This window comes from Lichenostomus cassidix, chromosome 4, assembly GCF_008360975.1.
Source record: "Lichenostomus cassidix isolate B80296 chromosome 4, HeHo_3.0, whole genome shotgun sequence".
NCBI lineage: Eukaryota > Metazoa > Chordata > Aves > Passeriformes > Meliphagidae > Lichenostomus > Lichenostomus cassidix.
Window position 1 is genome coordinate 62,555,134 of NC_139484.1, and position 23,436 is coordinate 62,578,569.

The 23,436-nt window shown below is 42.8% G+C and overlaps 1 protein-coding gene across 4 annotated transcripts in view; it reads left to right on the top strand.

Annotated features, from left to right (window-relative positions):
- FGFRL1 (fibroblast growth factor receptor like 1) overlaps positions 1-23,436 on the top strand; it is a 168,231-nt gene that overhangs the window by 95,004 nt on the left and 49,791 nt on the right. The window lies entirely within an intron of this gene.

Below are 23,436 nucleotides of genomic sequence, written 5' to 3' on the forward strand. Positions count from 1 at the left end.
GATTGGTTAGGTTAATCTCACTTGAGGAACTTTGTCTCAGTACTTTTTTCTTTCTCTGTTTCCCCCAAACCTGTCAAGGTTACAGAAGTCTCCCTCCACTCTACAAATCCAGGGAGGGATTTTGTTTGTGCATTTGTCAGAACCAGACAAAATCAGCTAATGAATTTGGGACTAACTCCCAAATCAGTTGCAAATTATGTAAGTGGAAGCCAGGCACAGCAACTACACATCTGTCTTCCTTTGCAACAGATCTCTCGTATTCAGCATCTTCCCACTTTGACCAATCTGACAATCAATGGGTCCTCCTTCCCACCTCTTGCCGAGTCCTTTGACTTTATAAAAGCATCAGCTCAGCACTTTGGTTTCCTCAGGGAAAAAGCATGAATCTTTCCATTTTCTTCCCTCCTGTGTTTTCACACTCTGCCTCTCCCCACTTAGTGGAGAAGCTGAATCCATGCAGAGATCACCTTGGCTGGGAAGTGAGTTTTCGGGAGGCATTTGGGTTTCCCATCTCTCATGTCCAGTTCAGCAAGGAGCAGCACAGCCGTGAGGGCTGTGCTTGACATACCTCAAAGTGCTCAGTGGCACAGTAATACCTCAAGGGCCGGTGCATTTCAGGGAGGAATAACAAACAGGTTCCCTGAATCACCCTAGAGAATCAGCAGGACCTTCTGCACGGAGCAGGCGCCTTCTCTCCTTTGAGCAGTCCCAGCCCGGCTGAGCTGGAGGGAGCTGTGACCCCTCTGAGGGTGCAGAGCAGGCTCAGCACAGCTCTGCAGAGCCTTGGCACTTTGCATTCTCATTGTATAGAGTTGCCTGCTCAGGCTAGGCTCAAAGAGGCAGAGGTATTTTCCTTGCTGGTTGGCCCTTTTTCCCTTGTGGCTCCGCAAGTGTTAATCTGCAAGTGGAAACCAAAACGCGAAAGAGCTCCTCAGAGAGGAAAGATTCAGGTGAGTTCACTGTTGTGTTATTTTGCTTTGCTGGTGACTTCTGTCTGGTGGGTTTTCCAAAGCAGCTGATAAATATTTTTCTCTCTGTTATGGTGCCCGACAGTAGCCTGGGGTCCCGGTTTCTTCCTACAGAAGATAGACCTTTGAGGTCTATAAAATTTATACAGTACACTTTCTGATCTTTATTAGCCTAGTAAAAGAGATCATATTTTGTGTGCTTCTGTATCTCTGGAGCATATGGCCGGGGAATTATTCTGCAGGGCACCAAGCTGAATGTTGTGGTGGAAAATACTGATTTATCTGAGCTGTGACAGTAGTAGACCAACAGATAATGAAAGTCCTTGAAATGCTTCAGACATACACAGCCATTTTAGAATATCCCACAAGGGGGCTGTGGGTTACATTGTCATTTAGCTTTTAGTTGTTGCTAATTAGTTCCACCTAAATACTTATTTCCCCAGCCCATTCCTCGTCTCTCAATTATAACGCCCCAAAGAGTGAATTTGCTTTGCTCTCTCTGTTTGAAAACAGTTTCATGGCAAGTGGTCTGTTTGTGGATGTGCAGTGAATCCAAATACCTTTAAAAATACAATTATTTTAAAAATACACATACTTTGAGGCCCAACTATGTGTGAGGAGAGTAGGGCATAGCAGAAGGCAAGTCCCAGACTTTAGAGTCTGAAGAGATAAAGTTGTTCAAGGACAGGTGGAGTAAGAGGTACTAAAAGGTAAAGGAAATTTCTAAACCTTATGCAGAACACTGTTAGAATAAGTGGCTTCTTTATGCCTCCTTTTAATTTTTTCTCTGCATTGTTTTTCTTACCTGGGCAGCTAAAAAAGGAAACAAAGTATTGGCCAGTGAAGCACATGTTGTTTAATAGCCTGTTTCTGTTCAAATAGAAATTTGTACCGAGGCTAGGTAAACAGTGGTGCTTGCAACAGGGCTGGAGAAGAACAGGGACTGGAAGATTTGTGTAACTTCTTCCTGCAAGATCAGCTATGACTTTTATCTTGATAATAACGAAAGTGGCATTCTTCAGTGGAGGAGAAAAGGAAAAAGTAGAAATGCATATGAAGAAAGAATTAGAGTTTTTTTCCAATGCTTAGCCTAGGCTGGAACATATTTAGGTGTACACATTCTGCCCAGTTCCTTTGTTTGCTGGTAGAAGGCCTCCAAAATGACTTTATGCCAGACAGACATGGGAGTGGGAGGGATTGGTACAACATCCCTTGGGTGGGATATTGGATATATTTCTTCTGGGAAGATTATGGCAGCTGCACAGCCTAGACACAACCTAGAACTTGCCTCCATTGTTTTGTGCCTCTTGCAATGAAGGGCAACTGAGCAGAGAGGTGAGGAGGCTTTGGGTCTACCTTACCTCTGCACAGTCCCAGAGGTGCTGTCAGAGGGAGATGCCACATCCTCCTGGCCTCCTTCTTCCATGCAAAACCCCACTAAATAGCTCTGTCTGTCTTCACCATAAACATAGGTGAGTCCCCCTCACCACCATATGGAAGAAATAACCAAATTCTTTGGCCTTTTGTTCAGTAAAGGCCAGTGAAAGGTAAATCTGAGGTGACTCTGTTTCCTTCTGCATCATTTTTCTGACCTAAAAATAACACTGTGGCCCTTGTGGTTGCCATTAGGGTTATTTAGTGCTGCAGCCTTTTTTTTTTTCCCCTTCCCTTTCCAGAACACTAGTGCTGCTGAGCAGAAGAACTGCCCCATTGTGCGAGCCCAAAGGAAACACTGCATAGAAAATGTGAGGAATTTTTAGGCCATGATATGTTTGGACTAGGAAGCAGGGGACTCGGAGGAATGCGGAGTACAGTTCCAAAAATATTCCTTGCACCAGTGCTCTTGGTCAGTAACAGTTATTTTTGTTGGCCCGCCAGCTCCCTGGAGCAGGGCTGATGTCATTCCCCGGCACGGTGGAGGTGGGAATACAGAGAGTGCCCTGTGGTTTTGCAGGGCTGAGAGGGGACAGCTGAACCAAATGCCTGCCCCTGTCTCAAATGCTCCTTCTGTTGGGTAAAGAAAATTTAAAGGCGTCGTATTGTAGGGGATGGTGGGGATAAAATAATTGGGGGCAACAAAGAAACATTTTCTATGGTTGTAGTTCCTTCCTTCCCTGTGAGGTTCCTTCCTCTTAGATCTCCTTTTCTCTTGTCGGTGATTTATGTGCTTCGGGGTGCTTTTTGTGTTGTGTTTATGATGTTATACGGCTTTTGTTATTAAAAATGATCAAATCATAACATGTAATGCTCTGGTGTCCTGAGCATCTCTGGCTGAGACACAGGCATGTGAATGTCTTCACAGTGATTAAACTAAGCTGGTAATACACCATAAAACAGCTCTGGAGAAGAAAATCAGTTTTTTTGGTTTTTTTTCTGTAATAAACAGTATAGAGAAGTAAAATATTTGGACCTTTTTCCATGCTGATGACACTCCATCGTCATTGTGATCTTGCTGATGCTGATTTGACTTTGATTTACATGTGAGGGAGAGGCCAAGAAATAGAGAAATTGCAATTTTTAGAAAAGGTTTATCAAGGCTGATAAGCTGGGAAAAGCTGTGTGCATCCATGAGTGGTATGAACCCAGCAAGATGTGACTTCACCTCAGTCCTCCATAACCTGAATTATGGTTAGCACATTACCCCAGGGACAGAGCTGCCACAGCATACTGGACACAAGGCAAGGAGTTGAGAAACCTGGATTTTAATCCTGGTTCTGGTATTTACTGTGTGCCACTGGTTATTGCTTTCTACGTGGGTCTTACATGTGACACTTGTGTACCCCTAGAGGGACTGTGTTCATCCTCTATTTTTTGTCATGGCATCTGGATTTAATTGCAGCCACACTGTTAGCTTCTTCACCAGCCCTAGTGAAAGTTGTGCCTAGTGATTTGACATGAAGGCCAACGTGTTTGAGCTGTGGGAGTGATCCAAAAGTCCCCTGTTCAGATCTTTATTGCATCCTGTTTTACGGGGAAAGGAAGAACCTGTAAAAAACCTACAGTTGCTGCCTTTCCTCAGCCAGGTATCTTGGGGCTGTAGAGGGAAGAAAACTCTATAACCCCAAAGCATATGAATGCAAAGGTTTCCTAACCTTGAAACTTAACTTTTGGGTTGATAGAATCCATGCAATGCTGACAGTTATACAGTGGCAGGAAATTGTTAAAGGTGTCAGGTTTTCCATTTTAATTCTGGGAACACACTGGCTGTAGATTTCCTTGAAAATGTTGCTGAAATGGTCCCACTTTCTAAATTGGAAAGATTTACAATTTACCTTTTCTGTTAACCTCTTGCTCCTCAAAAGGTTAAGTAAGGGAAATTCCTTTTTTTAACACTGGTAGCTGTTTGACAGGCTTTCCTTAACAGCAGGTAACATTGGATTTCTCCACAAATATGCCAACGTAATTGTAAAAGAAACACTAACTTGCAAGTTTTCTACAGAGGTCTTAGAATACTGCTTCTGTTGTATAGTTCATATACCCTGTTTAATTTTCACTATTGAATAATGTACCAGAATTGAATAGCATAGAATGGAACAGATTATTTCAGTTGCATGGGAGCTGCAATGATCATCTGAGCAATTCAGGGATGACCAAGTTAATGTGTGGTGCTAAGGGCATTGTCCAAATGTCTCAAGCACTGACAGGCCCAGGATGTCAACTATTACACTGTTCCAGCATTTGACCACACTCTGGGTAAAGAAATGCTTCCTAATGTTCAATCTGGACTTCCTCTGCTGCAGCTTTGATCCATTCCCACATGGTATCCTGGCACTGGATACCAGGTGGAAGAGCTCAACTGTTCCTTCTCCACTTCCCCTCATCAGGAAGCTGAAGAAAGTGATGAGTTGCTCCTCAGCCTTCTTTTCTCCAAACTGGAATCATAGAATTATCTGGGTTGGAAAAAACCTTTAGGATCACTGAGTCCCAGTAATAACCCCATTCCAGTGCTTGGCCACCCTTGTGGTGAAGAAATTTTTCCTAATATCTAATCAACCTCCCCTAACACAACTTGAGGCCAGCAGCGCAGCCAACTTATGCAAGTGAAAATAAGTATAAATAAAATAAATATAAAATATCTATAAAGGAGAGTGGAGCCTGGTAAATTTTGTGTTAGTGTGGGGCATTAGGCTCACTTTTAACCAGGACATCTTCCCTCAAGCTTTGCTGCGGAAAGGATGGAGCTTTGCTATGGTGAGATAGAGGCAATGCAGTCCACTAGTTCAGGTGCAGAATGGTTGCTGAGTGTTGAACTTGGAGTGCAGGAGAAGGAAAGGATGCTCCAATGTGCTTGAAATGTGAGTGAAATCTTGGGCAGTGATGGGATATGCTGGGAGCTAATTTGGATTAAAACTAGAGCATCTGTGGGGAGGACTGAAAAGCTGGTATCTCTCTAGAAAGGAGAAGCTGATGAAGCCCTTGGAGAGTCTGGAAGAGTTCTCTCAGGGCTTATCCATGTTTCTAGATTTCTGTGTTCTCCCTGCATGGATTTAGTTGGGACAGGCAAAAAAAAATGCGTTGTGTCTGGTGTTTTGTCAGAACTCCTTGGTTTATGTGTGAAGCAGCCGTGGAAGGCTGTGGGGAGATGATGGGCTGGGGAATATGTCAGGGTTAATAGACCAGTCAGTCCCTTGATTAGCTCTACCCTGGCAGCTGCCTAGTAGTCAGCTTCCAGTATAAATAATCTTTCAGCTCTGGGGCTGATATTTCCAAAGCTTAAAATATGAAGGCCATACTGTGCTCTTTCTCAATATCATGACCTTAATAGATTTCCAGTAAGAGCTATAAAACTGTCCCTGCACCCTCTCTGCTTTGTGACTTGAAAACATCTGTACAGCAGTGCATGGCTCACTGTCCTGGACAGGACTGAATGAAGACCAGTGCCTAATTGGAGAAGGAAGGTCTTTGATGTGGCCCAGATGAAAGCCATCAGATGGTCTCTCTAATTAGTCACTGAAGTAGACTGTAGTTCTGAAGCAAGTTGAATCAGAAGTATTAATGGTCATGGCTAATTATTTTTAGGATAGAATAGGCTATTTTGATTGGAAGGGACCTACACCAACAATCTAGTCCAAGTGCCTGACCAATTCTGAGCTGACCAAAACTTTAAACATTGTTGAGAGCATTGTCCAAATGCCTCTTACAACACTGGCAGGTTGTGGAATCAACCACCTCTCTGGGAAGCCCGTTCCAGTGTGTGACCACACTCCTGGTAAAGAAATACTTCTTGATGTCCGGTTAAAGCCTTCTCTAATGCAGCTCTGAGCCATTTTTGTTTCTGTTCTTCAGTCAGATGAACTGCTTAGATTGGGTGTGCTGCCTGTTGGGACACACACTGAAGGAGACAAGCAGGACAAAGGAAGCAGCAACACTCTGTACTGCACTGGGAAAAGCAGGTAGAGAAGAGGGTTTGAAGAGGATGATGGTTAAAAGATCCCAAGTGATTCTTTTTGAGGACCTCAGTGGGGCAGGTTATGGACACCTTATACTGATGTCTAAAGCATCAGGGGTTTATTGATACAAACTTCTGTGGTACCCACAGAACCCACAGAAGTTACCGAAATACCATGAAAATTGAAACAAGGCTGTTTAGAGGAGGTTTCATACTTGGCTGGAGGGAAAGCTAAGGGAAGCTAACCAAGGGAAGCTAAGGCACCTTTGGATATAAGGAGTGCTGACCCTTATGATGAAGACAGTGAAATGGGGAATGTGCCAACTATTTCCTGGAGGGCAAAGTCCTATGTGTCTCCTAGAGCTTTGCCATGCTATGGATATGAAAAAGGGTTATTCAAACAGGGTGTTCCTTACATTGGCATTGCAACACCTTCCCCCACTGAAATTCCTGCCTTTGCTTCAGTCATTAGCAGAGTCCCAGTTTTTAGCCAGCTGTTTCCCCAAGGGTTGCTCTGCAGGGCAGGTCATTGCTGCCAGGACCCTCTAAAGAAGATTTCTCTGTCTGGATTGTGCTGTGAAGCAAAGCCGGCAGTGAACACTGGATTCATTTTCTGTGTTATTGTTAGAGTGAGCTCTTTATAACCATTCAATTTTCTTTTAAATAAATCCCATTTGGAAAAACAAATCCTGCCCATAAAAGCAGCTCTCTGTGCTGGGTTAGTTTTCAGCATACCATACACAGCTGTATATTTGGGTTTATGTCTCCAGGCTAAATTCTCATTCCTGTGTGCAAGCAGCGTGTTCATGTTAAAGCAATGGCAAAGCTGTTTCTTGGGACTTTTGGGCTTTCGCTGGCATTAGGGAAGATGGAAGAGAATAAGTTAGGAAAGTGAATAAGCCAGACAGTTTGTGCCAGGGAGCCTTGTGGTGGAGTTTAAGGTGGTAGAATTTGCCGTCTTTTCCCTTCTCTTCTGTGCAGTGAGTGATTCCTGCTAGTCTGGCTCCCAGGTCTGAGCCTATTTGTTCTCATCCCTTCTTCCTTCATCCAAGTCCCTTGTGCATCGTGGAGATGAAGCATCACCTCTGACCATATGCAGAGGGAGGAGGGACATCTAACCAGGGTGTTCCCCATCCAGAGCAGAGTGAGTTTTTTCTCTGGCTGTGACTTTTCTGTGCCCACAGAGGATGCTGGGAGGGCTGAGTAGGGACAGATGCAGTTGCTCTTTAAGGTCCCCTCCAATCCCCTCCTGTGATTCTGTGATCCAAGCTTTCCAAAAATGTGCAGCTTGCAGTTTGAGCTTCACTGCTTTACACAGGCTATCTCTTTAAATTCCTTTTTCTCCATTGTTTTTTCCTCTGCAAGAGGGAGATGAGAAGAAGCAATTGTCCCACAATTGTTGCCAATTCCTCGCTGGCTGACGTTTAAATATAAGGAAAAGTCAGCAAAATATAGAATCTGTGAAGGGGGAGAGAAATCTCGAAAGAAACCATGGGAATGTTTGGAACAAAAGTGCTATTATTCATTGTGGGCTTCATTTTAGCACTTCCAGTGTGTAAGGCACTGCAGACCTCCACGGCTGGGACACAGAATGGGAAATTTCAGCTGGAAAGAGCCATCTGAAGATACAGTTCTGAAGGAGTGTGAGGCACCCTTTTCCTTGCCATCCACATTACATCTGGAATTATTTCACACAGCTATTTATGCTACAACAATGGAGCTATTAATGCTGCAACAATAATACTTTGGAGTTGTTTAATGAGGTTTCTAAGAACATCATTAGTTCAGGGTCACACTTAAACTACGGAAGACTATTTTAAAGTATTTTTCTTTTAATTTCTATGTCTAATTCTTGAGACAGAGCAGTTTATTCCTGCTTCTTTCTATCTTGGATATTAGATAATTCAAAGACTTTTTTCTGGATTTTGAAAGGTTGGGGCCTTTTTTTAGTGAGCTTCAAGTGGTGAAAGGAGGCCTGGTTTAACACTTCAGCCAGAGCACAGGATGAAATATTTTAAAATAATTTCTGCTTACACTAGGGCCTATGTGCCATTGTTGTGGAGGTGGAGCAGGATTTGGGACACTGAAAAGAATCTGTATTACTCTGCATAATGCAGAGCAAATTGTAGTGGGACTTCCTAGTCCTCAGCACACAAAGTTGGCCAAAGGCTCCTGTTCCTGCATTGCTTTTGACCTCCTGTCGTCCTTCCTTGTGTAAAACAATGCAACAGTCATGGGAGAAAACTTCTGCAGTTCCTGTGGATCTTCACAACTTGCAAAAGGTTCAGCATTTGCATGGCTTCTGCTAAAACAATTTCCTTGCAAAAATAATGTAATGGAAATTGAAAATGGAAATTGAAAAAGTAGTCCCTTTATTTCAAGTGGTGCATCTCAGGCTCAGGTAAAAGCAGCTGAGCTGAGGTTTACCTTGGAATTCTCCTGTTTTAGGAAATCGGTGAAATGTGGGTTCTGATGATCAGAAAGGTTAGGACTGAATCAGAAGATGCAGAGGGAGAGAGGAGTGATATTCAAACTCCTGAATTTGCCTGCTTGCCTTTGGGCCAGACCTGAGCAGCATTTCCTCAGCAATTCATGTCACACCAGCAACACTTTGCTTTTCCTCGAGTAGATGTTTTACAAGCTGAGTTCATGCCCTTGGGGAGAAATAACAAGTGCGTGTGATTAGGAAGGTGATTTGATAGGACTGAAAAGGAAAATAGCTGGAGTTTTTAAATGGAGGTAAATATTTAGTGCTTGTGTCAGTTGTGCACAGCATTTGATTTCCTTAGTGCATTAATTCTCCTCCCTCCCTCTCTACTTACATCTCTCTGTCACTTGCAGTTTGGTATGACATGGAAGAACCTAATAGAGGTTTGTGAAGTGGAGGCTTTTGCAGACCTTTAATTTGAAGTGTGGTGGTGTGATGGCCAGAAGTGTGTTGATAAAAAGCTGCCTCGTGCAGTCCCTTGAGCTTCAGTCTAGCCTGAGTTGTCCATTTGCTTGGGAATATGCCAAGGTTGAATTTGATTCTCCCGTTTTGAAATCTGCTTTCTATCTGCAGGAAAAAAACTTGCATGTATTTTTTTCAGGATTCAGGATTTTCACCATGGGAGAACAGGGCTTATAGAATTATCTTCTTCATGCCCTTTCACACCTCTCCCATGGTGAGCAGCAGCAGAGGAAACACCAGCAGATAATTGTGTCCATTGGGTGGAAAAGGGTCAGGTGATACCACAGAGGGATTGAGGAAAGATCCTGGAATAGAAAGATCCTGGGAATCTACTGCCCATTCCCAGCTATGAGCTCTGCCTGTCCCACCCCAGAATTGGTTTTTTTTTTCTTTTTTTTTTTTTTGTAATTTTTTTTTCATTACTGTCTTATCCCCCTCAGCCAGTTGGTTTTTTGGTTTTTTTTTTTTTTTAAATTATTTACAAGCAGCTTTAAATACATTTGGATTATTCCTTATTTATGTCAGAGTGCTCAGAGGTGCCAGCAGAAAGCAAAACCGTACTGTGCTGGTCATTTTTCTAACATGTGGCACGAAATAGACTTCACCCCTATGATCTTTTGGGGTAAGTCAGCTACACAGACAAATGATGAGTGACAAGCCTTGTCCCATTTTACTGAGTGAGGGAACTTGCCTGAAGTCCCAAAGGAAGTTTTTACAGAAACTAGAAACTGAACCCCCTGTGTTACAAGTCCAGGTGCCATAATCAAAAGTCTTTCCTTCATTTCCAAAACTAAAGAAGAGATATTATTTTTCTCAAGACAGTGTTTTGGGGTTTTTATTTCCTTATACAGAACCTAAATATTTTCTTTTTGCATTTCATTCTGCTAGTTTGAGGTAGACACACTGTCAAAAATTCAGTATCCCCTTTTGATTTGGCTTTCTGCTGTTGACTACACACATCACTGATAGAGAGCAGTGACTGTCAGGTTTGCTCCTGCACACAGACAGAAGATCTAGTGGAACTTCAGGAAACTTCTGTTTACACATATGGAAGACACTGTGTGTTGAAATTTGCCAATCAGATAGGCTTATAAAGTATATTAAATCAAGCTATAATGTCTCAGTGTGAAGAGGAGACTACGTGGGATGAGGTACCTCTACAGACATACCTGGGCCAAATGTGGAGGTAAACTTTCTAGACTTTTAAAATTTAGAAAGTTCTGCTGTCTAACCTAAACCTTGATTGTGGTGGATATTCTCCATTTTAATTTGTATTTTGGTTTGCTGGGGATTTTTTTTTTTTGGTCCACATTCATTTTACATGCATGAGGTTTTCCATGTTTTGTTGTTAAATTAGGGACCAGAAGGATCTGTTAAGAGTGTGCCAATCCAATGAAGATTCCTTAAATCTTGTTGACCCTCTGCAGCAGCAGTTTGGTCTTAGGATTTTACAGCCTTTATGCCATTGTTACAGTGGATGAAATATAATTTCTGTTCCCTAGGAATTTTGGTTTTTTGAGGAGTCTTTGAGGTTAGAATTTGTTCTGGACACTGTGCTATAAAATTATCTGTACTATCACTGATAACCATGCTATCACTGAGCTAATGTCCTTGGAGAGGGTCTTGCATGCTGGCCTGAGGAATGGGATGTCAGGACATGGATATGCCCAGCACAATCTCCTGTCTGTAATGACAGTGGACACCCAGGGAAGCACAGTGTGGTGTTCCCCTGCCACGAGTGCCCAGACTCCAGTAGTTTGATCCTTGGGAATTCCCTCAAACAGAAACTCTGTCTGTACGCAATGCAAAGCGCTGGACCCCAACCTGTGCTGGCTCATTATCAATGAGACAGAGGAAATATTGTTGTAATTAAAAACTGAGTAAATGTCCCTGTTTCACATGTGGGAGATGTGTCTGGGTTCGTGCTGTGGAGTTCACTGGCTGTGAGAGCAGCAGTGGATTTCACTCTGCTGTCAGAGTGGGCTGAATATTCCTTTCCATAGCTGCCAGCAGCACTAGGCCTGCAGCCTAATGAGGATCACCATCTCTCTCTATTCCAGGTGGCTTGTGGCAAAAGTTGCTCCTTCACCTCCCACAACAAGCCCTGGTGGGAGCACTAGTCATTCTGAGATCAAGCCCTAAATTTGCTTTTAAAAGTTTTCTAGAGTCTGTTCGAATCAGAGTTTTCTGTGAGAATGTGATTTCTGTGATAATAAAACCTCACTTTTCCATAAGAAAAATGGCAAGGGAAATACTTCCATTGATAATGTCATCTTGAACAGACTGTTTACTGCCTCTATGGCCTTTCTGACCAAACCCAGCTCAAAGGAGGTGCAGAAAAGCTGATATCCATGAGGGACCAGGATAGGGTGAAGTCTTGTGGGAGGGCTGTGTCCCTTACACACCATGGAGGTTTTTAGCTTTGCAGCAAGAAGGAGGTCATATCAAAGCATACAAAATGTTTTTCTGTCCTTGTTCCTACACTCCCATGGCTTGCCCCACATATAATGCTTATTTTTCTCCTGCACAGTGTCTTGTGTGATGCTTTACCCAGTAGGACTCACATAGAATGTGTGTAAATAGGGTTTTATATCCACTTTGGGTAAATGACTGTACAGTCTTCAAGAAAGTGAAGAATGAAGGTTGTTTCCTCTGATTAGAACATATTCTAGAGTAATGCCTCTGTGATTCAAACCAAGAGAGTTTTTTAGGTATGCAGTGTACAGTAATTACGCAAATTGGAATTCTGTCTAGAACAAATTCCTTTGCTTTTTTGAAAAACTGCAATGAGATTTTTAACGATGATGGATGATCAGCACACTGGTTTTATGTTTTGCCCAAGAGGGATGAATCATAGATGTAAGAGCTGGAAAAGACTTACAGAAAGAGGTCATCTAATCATCCCCAAGAAGACAGGATCATATTAATTTGTGATGGTTGAAGACACTTGAAGAACACTTCAGTAGTAGTATCTTAGCTGTTCTGTTCACATGCTTCTTTCCTTGTGCTTTCAGGTTTTTTTTTTAGTTCAATGGCATTTCTGCGAGAGAGGAAAACTCAGCCTAAGGCTTTCTCATGACAGATGCTAAGCAGTGCTCAAATCACATAAGCCAGATTCTGCCCACAAGTTTTTGGTAACTGCCAACCAACAAAGAATTTCATAGTTTGAGCATTTTTCAAAGATAACAACCACTGGATCAGTCATTTGCACAGTGCCAGGAAAATACTATGTTGGTTTTTACTAGTCACAAAGCTGGCATTTTCTCTGCAGGCTTTTTATGATGGTTTAATTTAAGTTTAGGAGGTAGCTCTGTCGTCTCTCTCCTTTAAAAATGTGTACATATGGAAATAGCTAAAAGTAAAGCAAGTGAGTAAAAAATTACATCTTTTTTGTAGGTAGGACTAAGCAGCCTGATTTAAAGGAAACTTTTTTGACAAGATCTTCTAAATATAGCCTTTCAGCTAGCTCCTCTGGAAAGTGATGGCAGCCCAGGCTTTTAAAGTTTTGCCTGAAAATAAATGCCTGCAGAAAGCACCCCCATGATTTTAAGAAATATTTAGAAAGCCATCAACCCAACATCATCCTTTATTTTCAGAGTTTCTGTAACTGTTTCCTTTTATACCATTTGGATTAAGGACACTTAAATTGCACCAGGCTAGGGGCTATGTTGACAATTTGCCAGGCTCTTGAGAGCCACATGTAATTTAAAAAATACGGAGAAAATTGCAGCTGGTGCTTATTTGGAGCATGGCAGGTCGTTTTGCTGAACCATGCAGGAGTGTTTCTATGCCCACAGAGGGACACATATTTTGACAGAGCTGTGGTTGTGCCAGGCTGTCCTGGGTGTCCTAAAAAAACACTCTTCCTGTGTCCTGTTTTGTAAGTGGGGATTTCTGAGTAATTTCTGAGCAGGAGACGTTGCATCATGGGATGGCGTTAGGAAAGTTGTCTGAACAGCTGCAGCTGGTGAACTTCATTCTCGGTGGAATGGGCAGCACCATGTGCTGTGTGCTCATCCAGACCTGGGCTGGGTTGTCTCCTGCTGAAGGTCCCAAAAAATACCTGCAGCAGCCTCAGAATACATGGAGTGGGAAGCAGCAGAGAATTCAACCACCAAATGCTACCAACTTTTTTCTAAAAAGTAAAGGTAGTTATGTAATTTACAGGTAGAGAGATAAGCTCGTCCTTGACGAGACACAGTTAAACATAGCCACAAGTCACTCATTTGGGTTTCTGTGAAATACCTGAGATCACTTAATGTGTTTTTTAAAGCAAAAATCATTGGTGAGAAGGACAAATTATGTCATATGTTGTGCTGATAATTATGTTTGCTAACACAAGGTTTTTCTCCTATGCAGATAGGACTGAAGGATTTTGTTCCAGGTAGCCAGAGGAGAGAACTGTGCATGTCTCTTACTAAAAGTGAAACCGTGGGCTGTGCTTATCACTCATGGCCAGGCAGGTGCCAGCAAGGATGAGTGATACCATTGCATCTTATGGTTAATTACCTAACAAAAAGATAATAATAACAACTCAAAACCTGCAAACCAGACATAAGACTTGTTTGCATAACCATGTCACCTTGTGCTTTGTGCTTCTGGTCTGTGTCTCTTGGCTTGAATGGAGTCTCTGGGCAATAGCTGGAGAGTAAATAATAAATAACAAAACCAGCAGTCATTGAAATGACTGTGATCCTGCATTGTTCAGATTCACAGGGTACCCCCCAAAAATTCAGGAAATCATAAGGAAAATTGTTACTTCCACAGAATAATTAATATTCTCCTATTTTCTAGCCCAATCCAGTAGACCCAACCAAGAAAATGGAGGCTTCTTGTCCTATTTCTGAGACATTACAGTGCTGTCAATGTCTGTCTTCTGTGATCTCACACATAGCAAGACCTTTTCTTTACCAGAGTTGGAGCAGCAATTTTTTTTCTTTAGGGCTTTTCTCAAGGATCTCTCCAAACACTTTCTCTGTGTGTTTGCAGCCAGGGATATTGCAAATATTTGGGGCTTACCTCAGGCGATCAACCCTGTTCTTCATCAAGGTCTGGAGTGAGTGGTTGTACCTTCCTGGTTGTGCTTGTTGTGCTTGCCTGGAAAACTGAAACTGTGTTAACCAAGATCTTTGCATTTCCAATGAAGAATAGAGGCAATGTGTCCTGCCATGTGGTAGGTGGTGGTCAGTGCAGGTGTGCCTGTGATCTCTCTTGACCTTCAGCTGCAACATCGAAAAGTCCAGGTTATGTAGGAAAGACTGGTCTCATCTCACAGACCTCTCTGTGGTTGCCTCGAGAGTGGAGCCTTTCAGTTTCTGTGGGCAAGAATTTGTCTGGCTGTAGAACAGCAAAGTGAGGTCACCTCCATCCACTGCGAGATGCAGTAGCTGCCTTTACACTGTATAAAGAAACTTGATCAGGAGCAATGTTTGTGGCTTAATAGGGCTGAAGACAAGTTGGAGATTTCACTGAAAGCTGCAGGAGTGGGAGGTTGACTGCCTACATGGTTTCTTTGCTGAAACAGCCTTCTAATAACAGTGATATCAGCCAAGGCTATGGCCAGAGAGCCAAGTGAGTGTTGCTGTTACCTGGGCATCATTTTCTCTGTGTGAATCTCTGCTGGGGCTTTCTTGCGGAGAAAATGAAACCTTAGACCAGCTGGTGAGCTGGAATAAATCAATTTTACTAGCAATAGCAGGATTTGGTCCATATGATAATTTTCTGTGCCTGATTGAGCAAGAAAGGGTCTGGCAAAAAAGCTATGCAAGTATAATATTTCTAGGGTAGATGAGGCAACAGTAAAGAGGCTGTGCTGAAGACAGGCTGGATTATGTTTGCTAAATGGATGGAGCCTGTCAGGGAGATCACACCTCCTTTTGGAAGCTTGTCCCTGTGTACATCACTGTCCTGTCTCACAAATGCTTTTCATATGTCTTTCAAACATGGACTGTTTTTAAAAGGAAGAAAGGTCAAGCTTTTCTAATATTGTGTCCACCCTTGCTATGTGGATCTCAGCATGAAATTTGATTTTGCTGGGTCAATGTCCCACACCTGGACTTTGATTCTCTCTGTATACTGTCTCTCCACTCATTTTGTCCTGCACTGTCCCCTTGAGTTTGCTAATTACTGATAAGCAAACAGATGGACAAAAGAATCACAAGGCCTTGTTATCAGTTTGTACTCACTTTAATTAAATGCCCTCATCAGACACTCCTGGAGTCTTAATGAGGCAGAGGAAATCAGTGAGTGACAGAGTGAAGTGCTAATGCACTGTGCAGTAATTACAGACAGTGGCAATATCTCTGAATCCTCTCAGCTGCAAAGGAAACCCAGAAATGTGGTAGCTCCAGAAATGGAGCTGGATCTGACATCTTCTGCTGGGCAAAAAGAAGATGCCTTCAGATTAACGATAAATGAAGAAGATTTGTGAAACACTGTCAAACTATGTACTGTGGTTTAGTGCAGAAACAGGCCTTGTCTTGTTTGCTAACTATTTTTTTTTCCTTTTCTCCCTTTTGAGAAGAATCCTGCTGTGTGCCAGGACTAAGTCTGATTTCACCAACCAACCTTGTGGGAATACACAATGCATAGTTGAGCCTCTTTGACAGAGCACATATGAAAATACAGGACTAATGCACTGGCTCCCTTCCATGCCACTAGGATTTTTGCAAAGTAGCATAGGCAGAGATCTTGTTGATGGCATGAATAAGCTCCTTGCCATTCAGCACAACTTCTCAGAAGGCAGATTAACCAACCAGCGTCTGAACATGTTTTCAGCACAGGGAGAATGCACCAGGGGGACTGTAAACATTCACATTTGTTCCTCTTCAAAGAGATGGTTCTGCTCTCATTACTTCCCCTCTCTCCTCCACCCGGCCCCAGCCCTACCCTATTTAGACTCATGATTTACTGGGCTTCCTTGAACTCTGACCTGTGTCAATAGGACCATGATGTAAACATCTTCCTGTGGCTACAAAGCTGTGACCTGGAGGAGCAGGTGGGGGATGAGGATGGGGCTGGGGGTGAGAGCCGTGTCATCTGTATGACCCTATTTTTGGCCCTACAGTTCCTTGCTCTCCAGGGCAGCAAGAGTCAAAGCCTGCAGAAGTCAAGAGCAGCCTTTCTGTTGACTTGAATGATCTTTGGATCAGGACATATGTTTGCTGTGCAAACTGGAAGAGAGCCCTCATAAAGCCCACCAAGAGAAAGAGGGAGATTTCCCCCCGGGCACCCGGAGGTCCTGCTCGGTGGGTGATCTTTCTTAGGGAATGAAAGCAGATATGCAGCTCCTTGTGTCGGACGTGCTGCACAACAAAAGAGGAGCTGGCATTGTGCAGGAAACTCTCTGGCTCCAGACACGTAGGCACAGCTCAGTGCCTAGCCCAGGAGAGGAGAATTCTTTGTGTTTTGTTGCTCTCATCAGTGCAGCTGCCAGGATCAACCTTCTGTCCACAGGGGAGGATGCAATGCTCTTCTCCAGGGAGAGGGAGTGGAAGGAGAGTGGGTGCAGAGAGATGTTGTTTTTGTGCAATTCGTGAAGGTTATTGGGAAGGAGTCGAGTGTCAGTCAGTGGTTATGGCATTCCTTCCAACCTGTGTTGTGGAAATGCCAGCAGTGCTTCTCACTTTTCCATAGTGTTTAGTTTGAAATCGGATTTCAGCCTGGCTGCAGGACCACTGTGACTGTCAATTAATATTTTATATTATTTATTTATGAAGATGAATATTACAATTATTTTGGATTCTCTAGGTGCTTGCTCGTCCACCTGGAAACTGGTTTCCTGCAGGACTGCATCTGTTCCTGATATGTTTGTATTTGTAATATGATTTTCTCCAAGAGCCATTCATGGAGCCAGTATTACAAACATGAAATGAGATCTCTGACTGAAAAACTTGGCTAACATGGTTGCTGTGGGACACTCAGATACTGTTATTTTTCCCTAAGAAATCTCTCTGGTGAAAGCAAGAAAGTGGAAAATTGAATTTAGTTCATTCTACTGACCTCAACTTCTACTGAGGTGCTCCACAGAAAAAGTCAGCTTAAAACTGCATGTATAAATAGGTTTGCTTGAATTTCACTGAAACTTGAAATAATTGACCTTAATTTCTTGTCCTCACTAACTTCAGCCGGTTGGGAGAGCACTGCAGACAGTGGGAACCCAGCAGAGGGTTTTTGAGGCACTGTCACAACAAGGTGTTAATAAGCATTTCAATGAACAGCCTCTGTCATGAAACAGTGACGTCAGCTTTCTTGGAAAGTGCCATAATAATTCAAGACAGTTTTTAGAGTAAAGCAAGGACTTCGTACTTCATTGAAGACAATTTTAGTTTGTCTCAGATGGTGAGTGAAGGTTTAGGTCAGCACTTGTGTTCAGTGTTTGTTGACAGCTGACAGAGTTTGCTGCCCTACCCATATGAAAGCTGAGGCAGAGGGCTGAGTCTGAATGCATTTGTATTTTCCTATCAGTAAGCTGATAGAGAATCTACAGCTGAATTCAAGCAAGCTCAAATCCCAGGCTTTGGCTGAACAGTGCTGATGTGATTACCATTTGATGAGCTACCCCTCATCAGCTGAACTGTGGAAGTGAAACGCCATTCTCATAAAATCCTGGAATCACAGAATGGTTTGGATTGGGTGGGACCTTAAGACTCTCTCATTCCAACCCCCTGCCATGGGCAGGGACAGTTTCCACAAGACCAGGTTGTTCCAAGCCCAATCCAACCTGGCCTTGAACACTTCCAGGGACTGGGCAGCCACAGCTTCTCTGGACAACCTGTTCCTGTGCCTTACCACCCTCACAATCATTTACATTTTTAATTTTTATTAGGAAAGACTAAGTGATTATTTGCTGTGACAAAGAGGTGGCAGGGATAGACACAGCAGCTCTGATGATAGTCTGATGTGAAGAGCAGAGACATTTCAGCCAACTGCATTAGTGAGACCTGTTCACCCTTCCTTGGTTAAATAAAACTTTCATCAGGTTTGGCAGTGTGGCAGAAAGGCAGGGGATTTGCACATGCTTCTGGGGAGGAGCAACTGTTTTGGACAAAGGATGCTGGAATCTCTGCTGACCTAGAGAGGAGACTGCAAATAGCATTATATTGGCATGCTCAGCATGTAATAATGATTCCTGGGAGTCCTACATCTCATTTGGTGGGTGGGGTTTTCCCCCCTCTTTCTGCGTATCTCTACAGTGTGTATGAACCACAGCTGTTGACAGGGAAAATATGCAGTTGCTCTGCAGCAGCAGGAAGAAAAAATAAATCATCCTCCCCCTGCCCCTCTGTTACTATTGACTTACCAGTGACTATGCTAAGGTTAAAATCACAAAGAGCTGTGTGTGTAAATGACAAGGAATTTGCTCTGAACCGGGCCATGCTGCCATTCATGACAGATAAATTCTCTATTTCTAGTTGCATTCCCCTTGCAGACAGCTCAGCTTTATGGCAGGATGGCCACAATGGTTATTCCAGCAAAGTTGCTCACATTTTGTGCCAACACAGTGTTGGGAGGGCATGGCTTTAATGGGAGTTTCGCTACAGGAGGGTGGGAAGTGGGCATTGGAATGATCATCTGGAGCAGAGCTGCAGAGGGGTTAATTGTCCTCAGTGCAACTGAGGGGGGGATTTGTGTTTAATTTTGCTTTTTATGCCAGGGCAGTCCCCCTGCCCCTCCTGGTTCTCCCAGCAGATGTAGCTGCCCACACTCCCCAAACAATCTTGACAGATAGTAAAATTTGTCCCAAAAGCCATGCATGTTTTTGTGACTAGATCAGATGTCACCAAGGGCACAATTTCAGTTTGTCATCTTCCTCTGGCATACACTGTAGATGCTCCTTCTCATTAGTGGAGTTACAGTCATTTACACTAGCTGACAGTGTAGCCCTGTGTTTTACATGACTTTTGGGATATATGTATTTTTCTTTTTTGAAGTCTTCTGCCCTCAGGCTCCCATTCTGCCTGGCAAATGAATGTTTCAGAAAGACATCCAAAGCCAATCTCTGTATCCTGTGGTGAAAACAAGACTGACTGTATTCATTCCTCCTTGTCACTGTCTAAAATATGTCTTCCTGATTAAGTTAGTGGACAAGAGCTAGTCACACACTCCAATAGGATACAAAGAATATAAAGATGCATACTCTGCTCTCCATGACCTTTCCTCCTTCATGATCAAATTTTTTGGAATTTTTTGTTGTTGTTATTGTTGAATACTTTCTGTCTTGAGAACTTTCCTTCCTTTGGCTGATCCTGCTGACTTCTGTGTGAACAAATCAGACATGAGCAAGGACAGAATTCCAGTCCATCTTGCACAGACAGCACATATTTCTGGTTTGCTGTAACTGTTTATATCAGAGTAAGCACACAGAGGACATGTATAAAATCTGGATCCAGTGTACTACACGTCATACAGCAAATTGGATTTCATTGGCCTACACTGTCTTTTATTTGCCTGCTAAGCCTTTAAAATCAAACAGCTTCACAGATTTCAAACCATCCAGTCTCCACTCTCCAGCTGGAAGATTGAAACTGGATTATAGGATAATCTCAAATGTCATCACAATTGCTACCTACGCTACACCAGTTCTTTTTGTTTGAAAAATGGTGTAATATTAGGGCTTGTGGTTTGGGTTTTTTTTCTATCTCTTTTTTTTTTTTTTTTTTGACTTTTTTTTTTAAGTCCGCACACAGCAACAGTGTTAAACATTGCTACCTGCAGAGGTTAATGGTAATGAAAAATGACAGGTTTAGGAATCCACAGAAGATTCTCTGGAAAGAACAATTGACTTCTCTGGTCTTGTATTACAGCTCTACATCTATGTATGTGTCCAGGAAAAGGTTGCAAAATTTTTTACTTAAAGTCACAAAGATGCTGCTGAATGATGTTGCAAATGCTCCTTTGCCATTTGCTAACTTCCAACACCAGCCACATGTGTTATAGTTTGCTTGATTCACCAAGACTGCAGAGACACCAATTTTATGTGTTGCTTATGTAGTGTCATCTTTTGAGGAGGCTTAACTCACTTTTCAGCCTTCTTTGTGACTCTTGGGATGTATTGAGTACTTTAACATTTACAAGTGTTTTCTCCTACTCTCTTAATTGGTTTTGGCTTACTCTTATACCTTTTTTTTTTTCATTTTTCCCATTTAATTTTTGAGCCATGACATTGACTCTGGACCCAGATGCTGTCTCAGATACCATTGTGTATACAGCCAGATCACCTTCTCACTTCTATGTAGGATTCTCTTTGTGTCCAAAAAATGCATTAACTGGTTTTGCCACATATTTTGCCTGAGAATTCAAATTGAACTGATCATCCTACAGTCTCTGCTTTTGAACTCTGAGTCTCACAGCCTGAAGCTTTGCTCTCTTCCAACCTCACATACGTGTGCCCTGCATCACCCTGCTGAATGGTTACCTATTCAGTGGGGGGTGTAGTGTATGCTCTGTCATCTCTCTCCTCAGGCTATACATTCTCCACAGTTTGCTTTTGCTTCTGTCTTTTCTGTGCTACCACTGATGGTTTTTCCTTCCCCACACAGCAACAGGCTTATCCTGCACTGGAAATGGATTTTTAACTGCTTTATTGATTTTGGCTTGATGAGTCTCTGGTGTTTCACTCCTTTAACTTGACTTTTTTGCAGACTGTGTTTTTTAAAGACTAATGACATTCTTCATCATTAATCTTCTCCCTGTTTTTCAGGGAACCTATATATATATATATGTATATATGTATGTATATATATATATATATATACACACACACATATATATATGGGGTTGTGTGTGTATATATGCTTTGTCTTAATGTTTTGGTATTACTTTCATGCATCATTTCAGCCAAAACAGTTTTTTGTCACTAGGAAGGTCAGGCAGCATAGGGTGCCCAGGGAAATTATTCCAGTAATCCCTGGAAAGATTTTTTTTTAAACAAACAAAACCCCACACATGTTATTATTAGAAGTTTAAGGAGCAGTCATTATCTTTGCTAATGGCAGTGGATAATCTGCCAGTGAATGTAGGTGCTTTTTTAAAATCCTCAGGGTTGTCTCATCCTTAGCTCATTGGACTGAGCTTGCTGTAGGTAAAAGTTATAAGTCTCTCTTCCTCCTTCACATAGTCTGGAAATGTTTATCTTTTCCGGCATTACCCACTGTGGCATGGCTGTCACTATCCCTCCACTCTTCCAGGCACAACTTTCTCTGTGAAGGACAGTAGATGTTTAATTCAGGAAATCCTGTGGAGAGTGGGACTGCTGACAACTTCCTGATCTCCCACAGGTTATCCAACACAAGTCTTCTGCATCTTCCTGTTTCTGCTGCCTCATCAGCTATAGAAACTGGGGTCTGGAGTTAAATGTGAAAGCCACTTCAGGCTCTTCATTTGCAAACTGTGAGAAAAGTTAGTTTTTTAGTTTGTCCTTTAGTTTGTCTGTTCTGTGCTAGAAACTAGGATGCCATAACCTAGACTAGTCAAGCCAATGAGGTACATTTGTTTTGTTTTCTACAGGAATACAAATTTCAATGCTAATTCACCTCCTCAAGTTTATGAAATGATTGACTATTCTGCCATTACCTTTCCTTCCCTAGTCATGCTGTGGTGATGAGAGAGCAGTTAGTAGCAAAGGACAATAGAACCCTCAGAAGTCTCAAAAATATCATTCATAGTGCACACTGTTGTTATTTTCTCTGAAGTTTAATATGCATCAAAAATTCAGGCTTCTTGCATGCTACAAAGCCATGGAGATGGCATTAACTTCCCCTGAAATTTGTTTTCTCATCTAAAGCAGAACATACATACACTTTTAGCTTGAGTGCACCTGTGTAAGGCATCTGGGTTTTGATGCAGTGAAGAAAAAATAAATGCCTGATCTTCTCTAATGAGGAAGCTGACCAAGGTGTGCCTGTGGTTTTATTCAGTGTGCTGAGAAAAAAAGGATGAAAGGGACCATAAAAGAGGAGAGTTTTGCTGGAACCATGGTCCAGTTGTTAGGCCAATGGGGCATGCTACATTTTCCATTTCTCACATTGCCAGTAGGCACATGAGTAATCGCGTGGTGAGGGAAAGAAAAGAAGGGACCGAAAGGAGCACGGAGGGTGAGCGTGTCAGGCTTTAATGAATGCCGTGCCCCAGCCCAGGTGCTCCCTTCCAGCAAAGCGTCCGCATGTCACTTATTATTTAGAGTCTCCACCGCTTGCTCAAGGTGCCAGAAAATGAAACCAGACGCTGACACGTAGCGGGCACAAAGCGCAGATGGAGGTTGGATTTCACGCCCTGGCGCTGGCCAACATGGCGCGCGGGGGATCGCTTTCACAGGGCCGACCGGGCCGCGCTCCAAATGAGGCGTTCCGCATGGCTGCACATCAAACAATCTGCAGCCACACGTTTGTTGTTTCCACTCGTGCGACAGCGCAGCGATGTGCTGCTGCATTCATTGAGGGTTTATCGATCGGGCTGTTTCCCTAATGTGCTCTGAGCTGCGGAATTACGAACCCTGGATGGCGAGTTACCGTGTTTCACTGGCTTGGGGAGGCACACGGCAGCCATTCATCCTCATCAGTTACTGTCAAATAGTTTCCCCCCAAGCCCAGAAAATAGCTTGTCTTGCCTGGAGGAGTAGGTGTGTGCCATGAGAATGAAGCCTGGCGTAAAACGTATCCCTCTTTCCCCTGGCTGTGGATTGCTAGCCACAAAGACCTATTTGGTGGTGTGTCAGTAAAGTATGAGAAATCAATGTGAGTCTTCTCTTCTGTGTATTTTCATAGTAAATTTGGCATGCAAGCCATGTTTAGTAAAGTTTTGCCAGGGATACTCAGCCTTGCCAGCTTCTTGCATGATCCAAGGACAAGTTCTTTATCTGGCAATGCAAGAAACTTCATGAAAGTAAAATTGACTTATGGCTTGGAGATGAAAGAAATATACCACAAGAAACCAACAAAGCTGTTACAAAACAAGGCAGGGGGAGTGTATTTTTTCTACTATTTAATTATATTGGCAAAAAGGGAATATCTAAGAGCCATAGCACAAAGTAGGACCTAGTGTACGATGAAGAGAAAGATGGTTGCTGTCTCAACCAACAAAGTTTATGAAACACATTTGGAAACTTTTCCCAGCAAAGTTTTCTGATTGAA